This window comes from Meleagris gallopavo, chromosome 19 (assembly GCF_905368555.1).
Source record: "Meleagris gallopavo chromosome 19, MGAL_WU_HG_1.1, whole genome shotgun sequence".
NCBI classification, from domain to species: Eukaryota; Metazoa; Chordata; class Aves; order Galliformes; family Phasianidae; genus Meleagris; species Meleagris gallopavo.
In genome coordinates, this window is record NC_139422.1 from 3,307,581 (window position 1) to 3,327,241 (window position 19,661).

Here is a 19,661-nt window from a genome sequence, read left to right on the forward strand (position 1 = left end):
AGGGACATGGAGGCTGGGAGTTCAGCTCTCTGCAAAGAACTGCAGCACCAGGGCAGGATGCTCTGCCCCAAGCCAGGCAGTGCCCGTGGCTGCAGCACACAGTCCATAGGGTTGGGGCAGCTCTGTATCCCCAAACTGTTCCTCCCTGCAAGCTGCCGTGGGAGGGAAGGGCAGCAGGACCTGCTGGGGTGACTCGAAGGGCATCGCAAAGCCAACAGGCTCCTCCACACAGCGGAGCACTGCAGCTGCCTTACAGCATCCACACGTGTGCACAGTGCACCGCTGGAGCAACGGAGCGGCACTCCAGGGGCGAGCATCGCCCAGAGCTTGATTACAACTAGGCAAGATCTTTATAACCTCCATGCATTTTTAAACGTCTCTCTTTGGGAAACATACCTCTTAAAACGATAAGGTAAGATGATAGCTCACGGCGCTGCTCAGGCAGTGAAGCAAAGCAATTTTTACAGCACGGTTCCCCCACGGATCCTCCCCTCCCCGTGAGCGCTGGCACAGCTGGCAGCCAGTGAACTGCAGGAGCTGCCCATGGGCTGACAGTACCGGGACAAGAGAGCAGCAAGCAAGGATGGGATCACCTGGAGCAGCAGGATGAGCAGCCTGGAAAAGTCTGGGTTTGTCCTTGCCCAAAAGGCAAGAAGTATTTGATACAGGGGGGAATGTTTGTCAGAGCTCCTCCATGTACGCTGTGATGGGGATCCCGCTCTAACAGGGTCCTGCCCCTGCTTTCAAGGCAGACTTCAAGCAAGGATTAGGATTAGTTGAACATCCTGGCCCTTCTCTGGGAGATGCTTCTGAGTTCTTGCTCCCTGGATAGCCCCACAGGTGCCCACGTACCAGGAAATACGGTGTCTGCTCACAAATCCCCTGCCAGGAATACATGGGCTTGTGGAAACAGAGCTACGAAAACTGCCACCTCTCCCCGAACTGAGCTTGCTGAGATGAAGCAGACTGAGCTAAAAGAGCTAAAAGCACAGGGCAGCTGGAGGGCTCCGCAAGTGGCATCAGATGACAAGGAGGCATTAGAATCCAAAATAAAGTAAAATAAAAGCAAATGAATTTATTAAGACTTCTCAGAGCCTGTGGGTAAAATAATTTTTCCACGTTTAGAAGTGGATAAATCAAAACAGAGGCGAAGCAATTTGTCAGAGCTTAAAAGCACCTAAGTGGCAGAGACACGTGCAGCCCAGAGCAGCGATGCTCTCACAGTGGGCACAGCACAGTCCCTGCATCCAGCACGGCCCCTGTCTCGCAGCAAGCCTGCTGCAATGAAGGGAGCAGCCCACTCATTGGAAAGGCTGATCCATGTCCCCATTCACATCGGATCCATTTCCCCCATCACTGCACCATTAGATCCATAAGCAGCACGGCTGCATTTCTATATCCCCATCTGCTGCCCTACAAGAGTCCTGGGGAAAGTCCTACATCGCCGCCCCAAAAGGATCACCAATAATAAGAAAAGATCCAGAGCACCTCCAGCCTTGTTCTGCATACACAGAGGTCATGGGAGAGGCAGAGGGGGATGAATCCTTGCAGCCTCATTAGAGGGAAGGAAACTGTTTCTGCAAATAATAATTGATTTCTAAATTTATCCCCTAATTAAATAAGTTCCCTGGATGAATCTGCATGCAGGCTGCAAGGTGATGATTTACAGCCCAGCTTCCTACGGGAACGCATCAACGCATGTTTGCAAATTGTCCCTCTTGCAGCCCCAGAGGGTGACGGTTCCCCCACCCAGCACACAGGAGCTGGGCCCCCTCCTGCCATCTGAACTGAGCTCTCCTTGCACAGGTTTATCAGCTGCACATCAGGGAAATGGGCATTTGTCACCTGCCTCATCACTGGTCTCTGAAGGGATGCTCTGACAGACCCAAGCAGGGCACAGCGGAGCACCCCCCATCTATACAGGAGGGGTTTTTGGTGGGCAGCAGCCACGTATCTACAGCAGAACTGAGATTGTGCTGCCAGAACTCAGCACACAGCAATGGTGAGAATGAGAAACGTTATCTCCAAAACACGCTCTTGCTTCCGACATCAATTCCACGGCCGTTCCTATCTGGTCGCTTTGACTTTTTCCTACAGTCACCATCAGCTAATAAAACCTCAAGAGACGGATCCTGGGATAAAACCAGGCTACAAGCTCCGCAAAAATTAAACACATTTATCACTCTTCTGCCGAGAGCTCTTTTGGAAGCCTGAGCGTGCCGATGCTCTCAGACGAGCATCAAAGGGCTCAGGACGTGAGAACACCGCGTCAGCTCCAACAGGCACCGAGCAGTGCTGGCACATTCAAGCTGGGGCTCATTAAGCACTGCTGCCCAGGATGGCTCTGCCAGCTCAGGGACACTGCTGGGCACACGTGTGAGTAGGTGTGCATCCCAGGGTTTGCTCAGCACACGTCTGTGTGTGCCCTGCGGGACGGTCAGAGCACATCTTTTCTCCTGCTGCCCCAAATACCCTTCCAGACACCCAAGGAGCAACGTGGGACCCACAGCCTGTCCATGTGCAGAGTGCATAGCTGGCTCTGTACACCACCTCCTGCCATCAGCAGCAGCAGCACATCTCACCTCCTCTCCTTACCTCCTGCCCCAGCACCGTTTGGGCTCCTCTGCCCTTTGGTGTCAATGTTTCAGGATGCACAGCCACACATCATCCTTCCCCGCGTCCCACGTGTTGGGTTCCTTCTCTTGCCACCCAGTGCTCACAAGGAGCAGCCAAAAACACAGCCTTTATGGGATCACGGGATCATTAAGGTTGGAAAAGACCTTTAAGATCGCTGAGTCCAACTCCAACTCCCACCATGCCCACTGGCCACAACTCTCAGTGCCACATCTCCACAGTTCTGCAACATCTTTAGGGATGGAGACCCCACTTCACTACCACCTCCTCTCAGGCAGTTGCTATTTGCTGTCCCACAGTGTCTACAGCACAGAATGCTGTAATGCTGTAGCCACACTTCAAAGAAATGCCAAAAGATGGCATTTCCTTCCCTCCCTGCTCCCCAAAAAGTGTTCAAAACTGGAGCATCTCCATGGTATTTTGGATTCATCAACACTTCTGGATGAAAAGTATCTCGTTAAGTGAGTTCTCAATCAAAACTCACAGCCACAGACGGAGCTGGGGCCCTAACCTACTTCTGCACTCAAATATAAAACAATCCATCAGGTGGCTAACTACTTTAGGAACCGCTTCCCTTCACCTCCCCACTTTGGTTCTATGTCACAAATTGCCTCTGAGAGCCTCAGATCTCTTCTAAAAGAAAACAATATTATTCACAGGATTTAAAAAGAAAAAAAGAAAAAAAAAAAAGAGTTGCTGGAAAACGAATTAGTCCTCGTATAGAGATTGTGATATACAGCATCTAAATGAAGCCTGATTTGCAGATCGCAGTGCTAACATCTTCGCATTGCATCAGTAATTTTCTCTTCCAAACATTCCTTTTTTGCTCACCTTGAGCATTTTTAAAGGCAAAGAAATTCCGTCAGGTACCAAAGCAAAGTCAGAATCCAGCTCTCCACTGCTTCCCGACTTGAGCACATTAAAACTCTGTTAAAAGCAGAGCAAGATGAGTCCTTGAGGCCCCATTCCCCAAGGATGCGTGCACATAAAGCAAGGAAAATGTGTGGTTATTAGAGTTTAGCTTTATTGTTTTCATAAAACACACTGAAGATTGTGTTTATGATTCTGGAGAAAATAAAATCCTCTCTCCAATTGTTAAAATAATGAACACGGGATACTCCAGTGACTTCTAAACAATCAAACGCTTTGGACTTGCACAGCACCCTCCACTCCACTCAGATTTCAGGAAAGTCTTTACAGGAATGAAAATAAGCCTGCTTGGGTGGAGGATAAGACCATTAAAAGGCATCCCTTAAGGGACAGCTTTGCCAGTTGGTGTTGGGAACGGCAGGGCTGCCAGATGAACTGCACTGCTCAAGGAACCCCATCACTTCTGCTGCTCTCCCTCCAGCCCGCAGGAAAGACAACCCCAAATGGCATCTCTAAATATTACAGAGGCGACATGAGGCTATGAATTATTGAATGGAGCTGTCTCTTTGATTTAGAGGCACAATGACAGCAGAGGCAGATGGCACAGGGGCTGTGTACCCAGCACAGCTGGGAGCCACCAAGGTCCTTACCCTGCGCCCACTGCCTCCCCACGGCCATCACTGCCTGGCACCACAGCAAGGAGCAAACTGCCTTGGAAGGAGCAGAAGGGAACGCATCTTCCATGCCAGTCCACGCCAGTCCATGTCCCCGCACCCTTCCCCAAAAATCTGGGCTCGACCATGAACTCTTGGACATGGCCAACGGTTTACCTGGGCTGGGAGCAGGGAATGGAAAAAGCCATTGAAGATGCTGAGATGGGGATGCTGAGCTGTTGGCAAAGCCTGGAGTTCAGCTAATTTTGCACACACTTTCTAGAAGGTATTATTGCCAGCTCTAAACCAACCTATTAGTATGAGCCTTTGGGGCTTGTAATAAAAACCAAGATGTTTCTCCCGGAGCCAGGTTAGATAGAAGACATCTGAAAATTAAAGCAGCAACCTAAAAAAAGATTCCAATTCCGTCCTTCCCGTTACATATATTTATTTGCAGGGTCCTTGGAGACAGAGGTCAGCTCTGGAGCACGGAGCCCGAGCTGCATTTATTCTCAGAACCAGCACAGCATGCAAAAGCACCACCTGCCCCTCAGACCCGCCCTGCTGCTGAATGGCCTCATTCCATGGCACACAACAGGGCTGGGCTGGGACTCGTCTGCTTCCAAAGAGCCACCAAATGCAGAACACGCGGCTGGATCTTCTCGTGGAGGCAACACCAGGCATCCAAACTAACGCCACAGTCTCAGGTTCAGGTTGGACATTAGGAAACATTTCTTCTCCAAAAGAGTGGCGATGCAGTGGCACAGCTGCACAGGGAATGATGGGGTCACCATCCCTGGAAGTGTTCCAGAACCATGGGGATGTGGAATATGGGCATGGTGGGATGGTTTGGGGTTGGACTTGGTGATCTTAGAGGACTTTTCCAGCCTTAATGATTCTATGATTCTCTGCACATTGTGCCCCAACAACAATTCCTAAAATCAATGAAAGTGGAGTTCATTTCCAGTCACGCTTTTCTATCACCTGCAAACTTCTGGATGCAAAACAATGCACTGGCTTGGAAGATCTGAACTTTATGAACCAAAATTCTTTCACTTGGAAAAGGCTGAACATCAAGTTTTTCTGCAAGAGATTTGCCACTGTTGGCTGCCCTTCATCATCACATCACACCCAATAGAGCCACGTGTGTTAAGCTGCTCTTTTAAACAGCAGCAATGACAACTGGTGCCTACCCAGGGAAGCATGCAGGAGTCCTGCCATGTCCAGCTCTGCCCTTGCAGCATGCAGCCTCCCCCAGCTCAACTCAGGAATCCTCTATTTGGCTCTGGATATTAATGGAAAGAAATCTCTGGATCCATTTGAAATGAATTATACTCCAGTAATTGCAGCTGCTCTAGGGCAGCATTAGGTCAAACTGCCCTCTTTTTGTGCTGCGTCTCCATCACCAGCTATGATGAATGGGCTCATTTGCAGCAACAGCATTGCTTCCAGCTCCAGGTGGACCCACTTGAGCCACGGGCGCTCAGTACCTCGATGCTGCCCCACCAGCACTGCCTGCCCTGGAACATGCTATGCAAACACAAACCCAGCACGATCCTCCTGGTCATCGTCCTGCAGCCACCTCGTGCCTCCCCAGGTTGCCCTCTGCAGTCAGTGTTTGATTGCTTAAGAAATCTCTGTTACTCTCCACCCAAAAAGGACCTTCCCAGCCCAAAACAGCAATTTTCCCCCTCCCTGCTATTCAAATTCTCTGTTAATTATTAAGATAGGGTGGGATTCAAGGGACTAATTACCATTGTGAAGTTACTCTCGTGAAGGCTGATAAGGGAAGTAATTAGGATGGACAAGCACGGATTACAGAGCTCTAAATCTCTCTCTCTTGTCAAGATAAGGCTGCTGCCCAACCTCAAAACTTGACAAACGAGGCCACTGGCAGTCATGGGACTGACAACAGGGAAATGGAGGTTGCCACATAACCCCGGTACTCCTTCATGCCCCACGTTCCTCCAAGTCAGCACACCGACACCCTTCCCCCTGTGGATGCTGCACTTCTGACTGCTTGGCATCAAATCATAAAGGCTGGAAAATGATCACTGAGTCCAACCCATCCGCACCGTGCCCACTGACACATCCCCCAGCGCCACATCTCCACAGTTCTGAGCACCTCCAGGGACGGTGACCCCAGCACCTCACTGGGCAGCCTGCTCAGTGCCCGACCACTTCTTCGGAGAAGAAATTCTCCATGAGGGTAAAGATAACATTTCATAGAGCCGCGGCGTGGCACTACCTGGAGGATGTGGTAGCTGGAAGTGAGAACCCAGGGCCTGGAAGTCCCAAGAGGACCAACCCCGTGCACATCTCCAGCCACCTCCATCTCAGTTGTTCATCCATAAGGAAGGAGCGGAACCAGGGATATGGACTCACCCACAACTTCAGCAAGGACCATCCTACACGACCTCACATGAACCACCTTAAGCTTCACAACAACCAACACACCACACCTGCACACCCCTCCAGCCCTCTGCAGTTGTGCAACACACTGCCAGAGCCACCCGAATAAACAGCAGCTCCCACTGCCACATCCCCCACATACATCCTACATACCCACAGGTTACTTTCCTCCAACAATTTCAGGCACTCAGCACTAGAGCATTTATAACTAATGCATATTCTAATGTCCCTGTTCACCTGAGACATTCAAAACTTTCCTGGCTCATTTGTCAGATTACTATTTTTTTTATTATTTTAAAATACCTTCTTCCCCTCAGGCCAGTCAAATCAGTCCAGTTAATTTTAATTTCCATGGACATGGAAAGTCATTTCAAGGTCACTTTTTGGTTACTTTCCAGTTTCAAGACTTAAGGATTTTGCAGGATTTGCAATTGAGGCTTCTGATTAGCTGCTACACGTGGAAAGGAAAAGGAACCGGCTGAGGAGAGACAGTGATGAAGCACCCCATTGACACCCAGGTAATTAAGGAGAAACAAACATGTTTGTTGGCTGAAACAAGGGCGAAAATCATGCAAAGCACTTTATTCTAACAAGGACGGAGGAGGAAGAAAAGAAAAAGCAGCAGCTAAGAGGTTTCCATTGGAAGGGCACGCTTTGCTCAAGCCAAAGTCTTTCAAGGCTACTTGCATTTTAGAGGGAAGGCTGACAAGTGCCATATGGAGACTCTTGTCACTTCTCATCAGAAAGACAGCCGAAGAAATAAACCTGCTACATGGCAAAACACAACCTTTGGGATGCCCAAGACAGGCAGACTGACAGAGCCCCATTTTGAAGGGGAACAAAAAAAACCCCAAATATGACCTACGGGCTCAAAACAAAGGCACTATGGATATTTGTCTCCACCCCAGGAAATGAGTTTCTATGGGAAACTGGTGGCAGCCCAGTGACATGGTGCTACCTCCTTCAGGCTCCCAGTTACATCAGGAACCTCAGCACCTCCCTCCCAAAGCAAGCACAGTGCCGGCACGTCAACGCACACCCAAAATGTGTTCATTAAATGCTTTAAATATCACGGCAGCAGACAGTAATACAATCAAGTCTGAGCCACACATCTCCCCGTGTCCGCAGGGACCGTGGGTACAAGCCTGGTTTTGTTTCCTTCCCGGGGAGTGATGGAGATACAGGACGCACAGCTCTGCTCACAGCCGCTCTCCAGGGGCAGCCCATGGCAATCAGTCCGTGTGTGTCACAGGCACTTTTGGTTTCCAGCCCTGCTCGGAGTGCCTGGCACCAATACTCAGACTGCCGAGCAGAGAAACCCGGCCCAATGTGTGCCCCAAGCTCTCACCACACAGCCTCGTCCCTGCAGTTATTTGCTGCCTAAAAAGCACCTCGCTCCAGGCTGGTGCTCCTTTTCCCATGAGCAAACACCTTCTAGAAAACACATGAAGAAGTATCCCTGTGTCCCACGCCCATCGCACTCGTTCGGATGACTCCCCCACACCCGAGCATCTATTTTGCTGGTGAAGCAGCACTAGAAAATCCCTCTACTTGCTTTGGCCAGAATCACAGACCCACTAAGGTTGGAAAAGACCTCTAAGATCACCAAGTCCAACCCCAACCCACCCCACCATGCCCACTGACCACATCCCTCGGTGCCACACCTCCACGTGTGTTGAACACCTTCATGGCTGGTGACCCCACTGCTCCCTGCGCAGCTCTGCCACTGCATCACTGCTCTTTCTGAGAAGAAATGTTTTCTGATAGCCAACTTCAGCCTCCCCTGACACAACTTAAGGCCATCACCTCCCAGCCCTTCATTGGACACGCTCCAGGGCCTCAGTGCCATGCTTGTAACGAGGGGTCCCAAACTGAACACAGTACCTGAGGTGCAGCTTCAACTACGTTGAGACGCAGAAACCCGTTATGACCATAACCCATAACGGCACCGTTACGAGGCCAACAAAGCCCTTACACCACCAGGACTCTCCCAAGATGGAGCTCTCCTTACCGACATCCAATGTCCCATCACCCCGCAGTCCCACCACCACCACTGCCCCAAGGAACATGGGATGAGGGCTGGGAGGAGGGTGAGGAACAGCAGTCCAGGATTGCAGCATCCTTACTTTTAGCTCTATAGACTCAGACTGCTTCGGAGCAGCTTGGGTGCAGCAGCCCAGTGCCACTCAGTCCCCATCCAGCAATAGGTCCACTGCCCTGGTTCTGCAGGGAACCTCGCAAACCCACTACTTGCACACCTCCAGTTGCACTGCTCAGGTCCTGGCAAGATGCTAATCCTGCAATAGCACAGCTGAAGTCAGGGCTATTTTCCTGCTGACTGTGAAATCGGGAGAAAAAGGAGGAAAGAGGAAAAAAAAAAAAAAAAAAAAAAGGAGGAACGTATTGCCACGTACATCTGTCCAAATATAGCACAACCAAAGGCAGATTGGACATCAGGGCACAGCCATGTGATTAAGTCATTTTTCTGTTTGCTGAAAGCATTGAGGGGAAAAAAAAAAAAAAAAACAACCACTTAAAATGTTTTGCTGTCAACTTAATGTTCATTTAACAATTAGTTCAGAAACAAGGAGTGCTTGAGAAGAAAAGCTAGCTCGAAGAAAAGTACCATTAAATCAGCGTTGGACAAAAATACTTTTTAAAAAAATAAGATGTTTGAGTCAGAAAAATCTCTGCACTTTGCGAGAAGAGCACAAAGACAGCTTGGGATGTTACCAGGCAAATGCAGAGAGCTAAAGGGGAAGGCAGCAATTGGCATGGAGGGGGGGGGTCCCTTTTTGGGGAGCCTGGTGCCTGACCCCAGCACACCCCACACTCAGCCCCATAACCACGGGCAACCCCACACGGCTCCCTGCACATAAAGCAACCTGCAGTCAGCTTTCTGCATGGTGTTCAGTGACCATTGTCAGCATCCCCCACCCCACCTTCAGCTACGTGGGATGGACAGAATGACTTCTGGGAGGTGAATGGAGGCTGTGGGGTCACAGCATCCCTCCCTGCACTGCTGCGTGAGCAAAGGCACTGCACACAGAGCACGGGGTGGGGAAGGGGAGCAGCAGGGAGATAAGTGCTCGCTTCTGCACACGGTACAGGAAAGGATTAGATACTTACAAATATTTTATCCGAGCTAAAGTAATTGCACCACTTGTTCTTATGAGTCAGAGCTATTTATTTTCATGCTTCAGGGCATCAGTTGATCACACCAGCTGAGGTCAGGCAGAAATTCCCATTGCTCCTGCAAGTGTTTTGCATATTGCAGGAATGTGTGTTCTCACCAGCACTGCAGCCTGGATGCCCAATCTGGGCTCCTCTTTCCTCACTCCAGGCTCCTTAAACCCTCAATACACCACAGCAACATCACTGTGCTCCCCAGCAATAAAGGAGGTTGTGGCAAAGTGGGGGTCAGCCTCTGCTCCCAGGTAACAGCAATTGGACAAGAGGGGGACAGCTTTGAGTCGTACCAGGAGAGGTTCAGGATGAATACTAGGAAACATTTCTTCTCCAAAAGAGTGATAATGCATTGGCACAGCTGCCCAGGGAGTGGTGGAGTCGCCATTCCAGAGGTGTTCCACAACTGCAGAGATGTGGCACTGAGGGATGCAGTCAGTGGGCACGGTGGGATGGGGCTGGATCTTGGTGGTCTTTTCCAACTTATGATGAGAGCACAGGGATGAGAAGAGGCAGCACATGCCTGGAACGGGCAGCAGGATGCAAGAACACAGCTGGAGGCATTGGAGCAGGGAGAGATGCACCTGGCCCTGCTCCCTCCCAGTGCCCAGCAGCAAGCCTGTGGGCAGCTCCACTAATTCAGGAGCATTTAACAAAGATCTCAGAAAGGAACAGCCACCGATCAGCACCAAACTCTGCTCCCAGCCTGCCTGGATGCTGCCTGCCTGCCACACACCTCGAGCCGTGCCTTGCTGAGCCATGTCAGTGAGCGCAGTGCTGCAGCACTTTAATTAAAGACAATTCCTGTTCCAGTCCCAGGGTTTGACTCACTGCCCCCTCCCCTTCCCACATCCCCTCACTCGGTCATCTCAGAGGGGAAGCCATGCAGATAAGGAGGAGTTGGAACAATTAGGTATAATGATAACACGGATGCTGCTTCCACGCAGATGTCTGAACACTTCTTCAAGGGCAGGAGTGCAAAAACTGCTTGCTCTCTCAGCTTTGACATTTCACACGTCATCAGAAAGCAGCAGGATCGTTTTTCAGGAGCTTGCTTTTGTTTGTTTTGCAGATGAACAATGTCATTCCATCCTCTCCCAAGCTCCGGCACAGCCTCCCCCCCGCTCAATACAGGAAGGTGAAACCCTACAGCTTGAGGCCCCAAAACGCAGCTTTCACCCCCAGATCTGCAGCTCAGCTCACCCTGCAAAGTCACTTCACCTCTCATCCTCCCGCCTGTCACCGGGGATCACATTCTTTTTTCCTGACATGCTTTGTTATTCAAAGATGGAAGATTCTGTAAATGCAGAATTATTATCATCAAATTACAATACTCAGAACATTGCCTCCCTTTGGGATTTGTGCTGCAGGAGGAGAGAGCAGAGCACAGCGCTGGGAGTGGAGATGTGCCACGTTCAGCTCCCTCGGAGGGATGCTGCAGCAGTCTCTCTCCTTCTCAGCTGTCCTGGAAGAGTCTCTCTCTGACAGGTTTTCTGTTGGAGAAGGATTGAACTATATTTGAAAGGTAATTTCGGAGCAAACGGTAACAGAAGTGTCAAAGTTGTCACGGAGAGAGTTTTGGAATTTCCTTTCCATTTCAGGGAGTGGGGTGAAATCAAGACGTTTGGCATCTCATGGCTTTCAGCGTGGGATGGATCCCACACACCTCCCTGCAGGCTGCATCCCCGCATCAGAGCCAGCCCCCAGAAATTCTCACCTATTGGATTCTCTCCTATTTTCAGAAATTAGAATCGTCAGATTGCAGACGAGGCACGGGCAACAGGACACCCGGCCAAGGTTCCTACAGCAGAAGCCATCATGCAGCTCTCCCAGCCCCACGCTGATTGCCAGCATTAATGGGGCATCAAGGCTTCCAGCACCATGCTTTGGGGTACACCTCCCCAGAAAAATGCCAGCACTCACACTGTTGTGGCTTCTTAAAGTCACAGCTCATTGACACACAGCAGGCAGCACAGGAGTGACTGAAGGAGGGCCTGCTCCCATCCCTCAAGCCATCAACCCCAAAAACCATCAGCCAATCCCTGCCTCTCCCCGGGAGCTCTGACAGCAGGTGATGCAAGGCCTTGCACGTAATTGCAGTGGGGAGAGGGAAAAAAAAAAACCCTCACAGTGCTCCGAGTGATGAAGCACCCCAGTCACAAGTCACATTATTGATGTCTCTTCTCTATATATTGTTAAAGTTCGCCTGGGGGTTGGTTGGCGTTGTGTAGCTCAGGGCTGCAGCATGCACAGAAATGAGAGCTATGGGTGAGCCACGTTCCCACAACAGTTTGGGACAGGAATGGGGAGTGGGACTGATTTGACCTTTGAGGGTCCCTTCCAACTCAAACGAGTCTATGATTGCCAAAGACTCTTTATCTTGCCAAGATCACTGCTGGGCATCTCAAACAGACGGGAGAACGCTTAGAAACAAAACTCCCACACCCTTACAAGCTCCAGAGTTAAACCTGCTGGGAATGCCATGCAACTTGCTAGTTGACTCGCATCTAAAAACACCATCAGGGCTTTCCCATGCTCTTTGTGGTGTGTGAGGGCTTCCCCTTCAGACAGGGATGCCATAGGGGTGCCATGGGGAGGGCTCTCACCCTAGCACGGGGGGGGGGGAAGAAGAGCAAGGCAGCAGGCATGGAGCTCCTCCAGAGGGCGAGCAGGGATTAAATATTTATGGATTTTAATGCATTGATTTGTTAAGTCGGGAAACAGTCCTTTTAAGAGTTGCGAGTTGCCTTTCAAGGCAGCTCTTCATCAGGGTGCAGCAGAGAGGAGCTCAGCACAAAGATCCAACGAAGGAAGGAGCAGGGATGGAGCCGGGCGCTTGCAGGGCCATGGAAGAGATTTATGTCTCTTTCTAATTAAGTTTCTTCTGTCAGAGACTTATTTTCAGGCAGTACTTTTGCAGGAGAAAATTAAGTGATGCTGCTAAAGAAGAAACAAACTACAGCATTTGGTGCCATGAAACAAAGATTCCACATCTCTTCCAAAAACAGCACAAGGTGATGGAAGGGAGCTGCTGCCTGTGCTGCATCTCCAGCCCTATCCCAGCCCCAAAAGAACACAACAGTGCAGAATCAGCCAAACGATGCCCAACAAAATCTCTTGGAATCCAGACATGGAAAACAGTATCTCCAAGAAAAATTACCCTTTTAATTCTAATCCAGCCAGCCCAAGGGTACAAACGGAGCGTCCACCCCTTTCCTTCCCCCATTTCTTCAGTGAAAATATACAGCCTGAATGGCAAACAGTGAGGAAAACTTTATTCATTCCTGTCTGGCTGGCAAGCATTGAACAATCCCAACGCTGCCCATACAACATCCCATAGTCCATTGACTCCATTAGCTTACTTATCAATACGAGATTAATTATTGCAACTCACCAGGATATTTAGATATTCCTGGTATGCTCCAGCTGCTGCATTCTGAAGAGCTGAGATGCTCTGCTTTGCTTCACTGTGTTTGCCAGTCCTCGTGGTCACTGCCAGCTTTTAAGACACAACCCAATGTCTCCTCTGGGCTTGCCAACAGAATGGCAAATAAAACCCATTTCAGGAGAACCTGCTGATGCTTCCATTGGAAACCTGTGTGTTTTCCTGCATCAGCAGCCAGGAGCAAAGCTCAGACCCCACAGCACACCCATGTGCTCCAGCCCACCCTGGGGACAGCGAGGGACAGAGCCAAGAGCCTGCTGTCATTTCTTTTTAAGAAATGTCCTTGGACTTTGGGTTGTCACTGCCAAATTTTAACAGAAAAAGAAGGAAGGGGAGGGGGGGAATAAAGAGGAAAGAACACACAAACATGGGGAATACAAACTTGCACACATTTTGTTCCCAAATCCTCCAGATGTGACTCACTTTGCTCTATTGTGACAAACTGAAACGCCTCTGAGGAGTTCATTTCACGTCTCATCCATTCTCTGAATAATGGGAAAATCCCTCTTTGTTTCTCTAAGATATCAGCACACACTACGCACCACGTATACCCAATTCCATTAGACATAATGGAACGAGATTGTCCCAGAAGTTGTTTTCAATTGCTTGAGTGCATCCTTCATTTAGAGAAACAAGGATATATGAGCTCCTCTACCCGGACCAGCTCACAGCTGTGATTGGAAGCTGGATTTGGGGCCATGTGCTTCCTGGTGAGGCTCTGGAATTGGATGAGGGCTGGTTCTTCCCCCACCTGCAAGCCATCCTTGGGGAAACCCCTGTGGGAGCAGCACCATCCATGCATGCAGCTGAGGATGCTGCAGGATGCAACGAGGTGCAGAGGAGATGTTGCAGGGATGCCTGTGCTTCCCCAGCCACTACCCTGTTTCCCAGCTCGGTCAGGGGTCCCCGGGCACACGTGTCATCCTGCAGTCCATAATCACCAGCTGTACAGCAGGAAGGCTGGGGAGCCTGCAGAGACCTCAGTGCCTAACAAAATCCTGCTTATCTGCTGAGGAAAACGGATCCCTGAGGAAAGCACGTTCTAGCTGGCTGCCTGCAATTTACTCTGACTTCTTGGGACAAAGGAAAGTTTGAAAGCCTCGGAGACAAAGCAGCCTTTAGACAGCCGATAACACGGCTGTGAGAGCTGAGCTCATGCTCAGCAGCCCTGCTGGGGCTGGTTGTGGGGAGGAGGATCACAGAGATGGGCTCTACGTTTTGCTTTCCAGCTGACTGCCACTCTCATGCAGCCCTTCTTTCCAAAGAGAGGGGTCACAGCAAAGCAAACAGCCCCTGAAGACTACAGGATGCTCTTCGGCACAGGCTTGCTCGGAGCCTTTGCAGCACAGGTGCTTCATTGCAAAGGAATTTCCACCCAGCCCTTCACACCATGGACCTCAGGCATCTCCTGTTTAACAAGTTGGAGATTTCCCCCTTGGAAAAAAAGCATGCGTGCCGAGTACAGCTAGAGCAACAAAAAAAAAAAACCAAAGCTCAAAGCACAGCACCAAGCTGTTCTTTGTTGAATATTTCTTTTCAGATTTACCACCCCAAACCCTACAGGGAGAAGAAGAGCAGTTCCTGACAGCAGCCAGACCATAGCTAAGCAGAGCAAGGCTGCAAAAAGCTGCAGGCACGGGGCTGCAGGAGAGCAAGGCTGTGTGCAGCCTTAGGGCAGCCCCACATCCCTCTCTACACCCTACTGTGCTGGAATTGCTTCCTGCCCAGCCTTCCCCCACTATGGGCATAGCACAGGGCTCAGCATCACCTCCCCAACACCTCATCCCAGCTATGGGCATGGCACAGGGCTCAGCATCACCTCCCCAGCACCTCATCCCAGCTATGGGCATGGCACGGGGCTCAGCATCACCTCCCCAACACCTCATCCCAGCTATGGGCATGGCACGGGGCTCAGCATCACCTCCCCACTGCCTGCATGTCCCAAATCCTATTCCCAACTCCAATCCAGCCTGCAGATGAATGAGCTAAGGGCCACACTGAATCATACTTTTTCCCTCAAGTTGGCACCCAGCCCTCCTTCTATAGCTTCTCCTGGCTCGGCTTCAACAGCAATAGGTTTTATTATTATGCCTTGCTGCCCTAATTCTCTCCACACTCAATTTTCCATTGACTTGCTGACCCTCAGTGCATCAGCTCACTCTGGGCAGACAGCATTGGTCTCCAGCCCATTGCAGGGACCTCAGCATTTGGAATTGGGGCAGAGGAGCAAAATCATCCCAGGAAGAAGGAGCGGGCTGGGAGGAGCAGGAGGAGCACACTGTAGGCAGCTGCCTGCTGGGCAAAACATGGAGATGGAGAATGGCTCGTGATTACAATCTGGAGGGCTTCTATGCACTGAAAGGGAACTGATTCAATTGTGCCACAACTCCTGAAAGCTGTCAGCAATCAGGCGTGCTCCTAAATGAACAATCATCAGAGGTGGTGAGCACGTGAGAGTGGTGAGCACGGCGAGGTACGGCCATGGGGCTCAGTCTGCAGCTGCGCTTTCCTTCTGGACCAAACAGCAGCACGGCTGGGGAAAGGGGCCAGCACCCAGGGGGACAGGTTTGGCAGTGGGTGCCCCTCAGCTGCAGCACTCACACACCTTCCCAATTCTGAGGGCTGGACATCAACCAACCTACTGCATTGACTCAAAGTACAATTCACTTCCACCTGATGAGCCAGGTCCTTCCCAGTGTCCAGGACACATCACAGCAACATTCCCAACCCAAACACCGCCGGCTCCATCTTCCCCCTTCCATTCACAGAGCTCCCATCAACCCAATCAAAGCTGATTTTTTTTAAGCTCTACAGAACTACCACTTAAAGACAGGCAGACCGGTGAAGCTTGCTGAAATCACTAAAATGCACCATGTGCACGCTATAGGTAGAAGCCATCCCATTATCCAAGGAGATTGTAATTACCTCATTTGCCTATTTAAAGGATACTGTGACAATGTTTAAGTTGGAATGCTTTAGTTATTTGCTAAAAATTATGTGCTAGCAATCAAGTGAGAATTTAAGCTGTAATACAGTCACAGCAATATTGCCAGTAATTTGTGTAACCAATAACAATTACTTGCAATGGATTAGCCAACATGTTTAAATACACTTTTATATACACACACACGTATATAAAGGTATAAACTTTTCTTTCAGTGGTCAGAGCAATTGTTCCTAGAACAGAATAACACTCCTAGAATGGCCAAAGCGCATCAGATCATGAAAGTAACAGCTCTGGTCTAAATAAATAAATAAAACATTAACCCTCACTCTTGATTCTGACCTCTCTAAACTCCAGTTTTCTAAATGGATGCAGAAGGTGATTGTCCCCATCAGCTGAGAGCAACCCAACCCAGCAGGGAGAGCTCACCTCAAGGAGACAAAAGAGCAGCTCTGCCAGAAAGGGGCAACTCAGAACCACAGAAGAGCAGGTGATGGCTGCAGTCACACAGCATGGCCCCATCCAGCAGTGGCCAGCTAATTTCATTTGGGGATTTGTGCTTCATTTTCAGCCTGAATTTAGCTAATTGTCTGCAGGACAGACTCAAAGAGTGGTGACACACTGCAACAGGTTGCCCAAGGAGGTTGTGGATGCCCCATCCCTGCAGGCATTCAAGGTCAGGCTGGATGTGGCTCTGGGCAGCCTGGTCTGGTGATTGGAGAGCCTGCACATAGCAGGGGTTGGAACTGGATGAGCATCGTGGACCTTTTCAACCCAGGCCATTCTATGATTCAACCTGCAAGGCTGGGGGCTTTGCTCTGAGCAGCCTTATTTCCCCTCCATACACAGAGAGGTGGCCAAGTGATGCTATCTTCCACATCAGGGAAAGGCCACAGCTGTGTGCCTGGAGAATGAGCCTCATCCACAGCATGGGAAAGAACAAAACTCCCGGCACAGGGCCAGGCTCAACCACACATTGCACATCCCTTCCCCTGCACACCCATGGACTCAACAGCTAAATATCAGCCTGCAGGAGAGAAAGATGCAGCCGGGGTCAGCCAATGCAGAAGGTAACACAGCACAACCTGAGCAGGTCGGGGCAGCACCGCTTCCATAAGGAACGGCAGAGGAGAGGCACCAGGCAGCCTGATGATACGGGCGGCCAAGGAAAGGCTTCAGAACAGAGGAAGATGATGTAGAGGGTCTAATTTCAACGGATTTTCGGAGGGCTTATGATAAAAGTGCTTCATGAAAGATTAAGGAAAATAAATGGCTGCCCAGTAAGGGGCACAGCCGGGCACGGATTACAGCCGGTTAAGACGGAAGGAAACAAAGAGAGTGCTTGCTAAACCAAGCAGAGGGCAGCAGGGCCATCTGCATTCAGGGGAGGATGGAGCACAGGGTGAGGTGCAACCCGCAGCATCCCAGGGCTTGCTGAGGCTGTGGGAACACTGCAGCCCTCCTGTCCTGTCCCACACCATGCACAACTCTCAGCAATGCGCTTCCCCTTTTGCAGTGTTTCAGGGACCCAAGAGGGTGCCACACCAGCACACCCAATGAGGAGCTGATCATCTACAACTCCCAGAGAAATCCAGGCAGAGATCACCCAGCTTCCCCAGGGTTCTTTGATAAGGGAGCACTGATGGCACCAATCATAACCCACAGGCCCTCCTGCAACCTCTGTCTCACGGCACTCCTCCATTAGCAGCTCCAGCAGCACCCAGCAACTCCATTGCCGTGCACAGGGAAGAAGCAGGGCTGAGCGCATCTTGCTTTCGGTGGGGAGCACTGTGCACAAATAACATCCCAGATAACTCCCCACAAACCAGTGAGGATGAGGGAATTGCACCTCATGCACTGTCCTTGGAACTGTGGTGCCAACTGGAACCCAGACTGCATCCAGCTGGAAAAGCAGGGAGAAACCAGAGGTGGAACACGGGGAGAATCACCAAACCCAACAACCAACCCAGCCCCAGCTTGCCCACTGACCACATCCCCCAGTGCCACATTCTCTGAACGCCTCCAGGGATGGTGAGTGATGCTCCATCCCAACAAGGACGAGATGCATGGCCAGCACTGACCGTCCATGCACACTGCATGGGAAAGCCCCATCAAGTGGGACTTCTCCCCATCGGGGGTTTTTCCTCCAGCACAAATGTATTTAAAAAGAAGATAAAGCATCTCCGGTTTGAGTGAGGTTTTATTCAGAGAAATCTCTGGCTCAGAAATAATTGCCATTTGCTGTAATTGGTGAGATGCAGGAAGGGACTAGATACAAGTGGAGTCTGGTGCAATTTTGGGAGATTTGTTACGCTTAGCTCACTTCTATCAATTTCAGTGGCTCAGACGCTTATGACCTGTTGCTCAGCTTATTGTGAAAATGGCTTTTATTTACTGCACTTCCATTAAAAGATGAAATCCATGCATAGGGCTCACAGGGCAGAAAATCACAGTTTACGTCTCAGCTTATCTCCCTTCAGCGGCCTCGGCTCATTTTCGCCCTGGCTCACTCCCAGCTGCTATAAAAAATAATAACAAAAAGAAAAAAAAGAAAGATTTCTGAGCAGCATTTGGAGTAGCCAAAGGCTACTGCCTGCACCTATGGGATGGGGTGAGCAGAAGGCAAGGCTCCCGCGACCCACAATTTTTGCAGCACTCCCTCTCTCACTTCTCCACAAGACTGCGGCACCAGGCGGTGCACCCAGCCCATGCATCAGCAAGGAAAGCACAAGCAGCACAGATGCAGCTGCTCGCATGCATGCTGCTTTGCAGGGTGGGCCCTGCAGTGACCCCAGGGACAGAAACACTCCTGGGGTCCTGTGCAAGGCAGCTGCGTGCGTCCCCACGCCTCCCATAGCAGAGTTGCTAAGGTTACCCCTCAGCATAGATCAGGAGATGCTGTGCACATGCTGGGGAGGAGGGGAACTTGAAACAATGCAGAGCAGTTTTAGTACAGGAAAAGCAAAGAAGCACCCTAATTACTAATGGGACTGTGCCATCACAGCCAGACCCACCAGCCCCTTGGGGAGCTGCCGCCTTCAGATGGGCAATGGGCATAACACAGGATGCTCAGCCATGTAACATCTCCCCCCACTCACATCTTTCTCTTCTTGCTGTGCACTGAGCAGCACACACTGCTCACTCAGTCAAGGTCACCTTGTAAGCCAGTAGCAAGGGCACAATGCAGAGCCCAGAACCCCTCCAAAGCCCCATTATCCACCAGATAGATCTGCACAAAGCCAAAGCTTCCCTTCCCTCTACCTTCCAACCAACATGCTGCTTTCACATCCTTCAGCCCCCTCGCCCCTCTGCTCTGGGCTGCTGAGACCTCACCTGGAGTACTGCATCCAGATGTGAGGTCCTCAGTACAACAGAGACATGAATCTGCTGAAGCACATCCAGAGGAGCAACGCAGAAGTGCACCAAGGGATGGAACAGCTCCCTATGAGGACAGAGAGCTGGGGCAGTGCAGCATGGGGAGGAGAATGCTGTAGGGAGAGCTGAGAGCAGCCTGTCA

The 19,661-nt window shown here is 50.6% G+C and overlaps 1 protein-coding gene across 2 annotated transcripts in view; it reads right to left on the reverse strand.

Moving 5' to 3' along the window:
• ASTN2 (astrotactin 2) overlaps positions 1-19,661 on the reverse strand; it is a 261,724-nt gene that overhangs the window by 230,400 nt on the left and 11,663 nt on the right. Inside the window, exon 1 of one of the 2 annotated variants that reach the window (XM_085239626.1) lies at positions 8,696-8,851. The exons of the other annotated variant lie outside the window; for it this stretch is intronic. The gene's annotated coding sequence lies outside the window, so the exon portion shown is untranslated. Of the gene's footprint in view, positions 1-8,695; positions 8,852-19,661 lie in introns of those variants that run through there. 2 annotated transcript variants of the gene reach the window in all.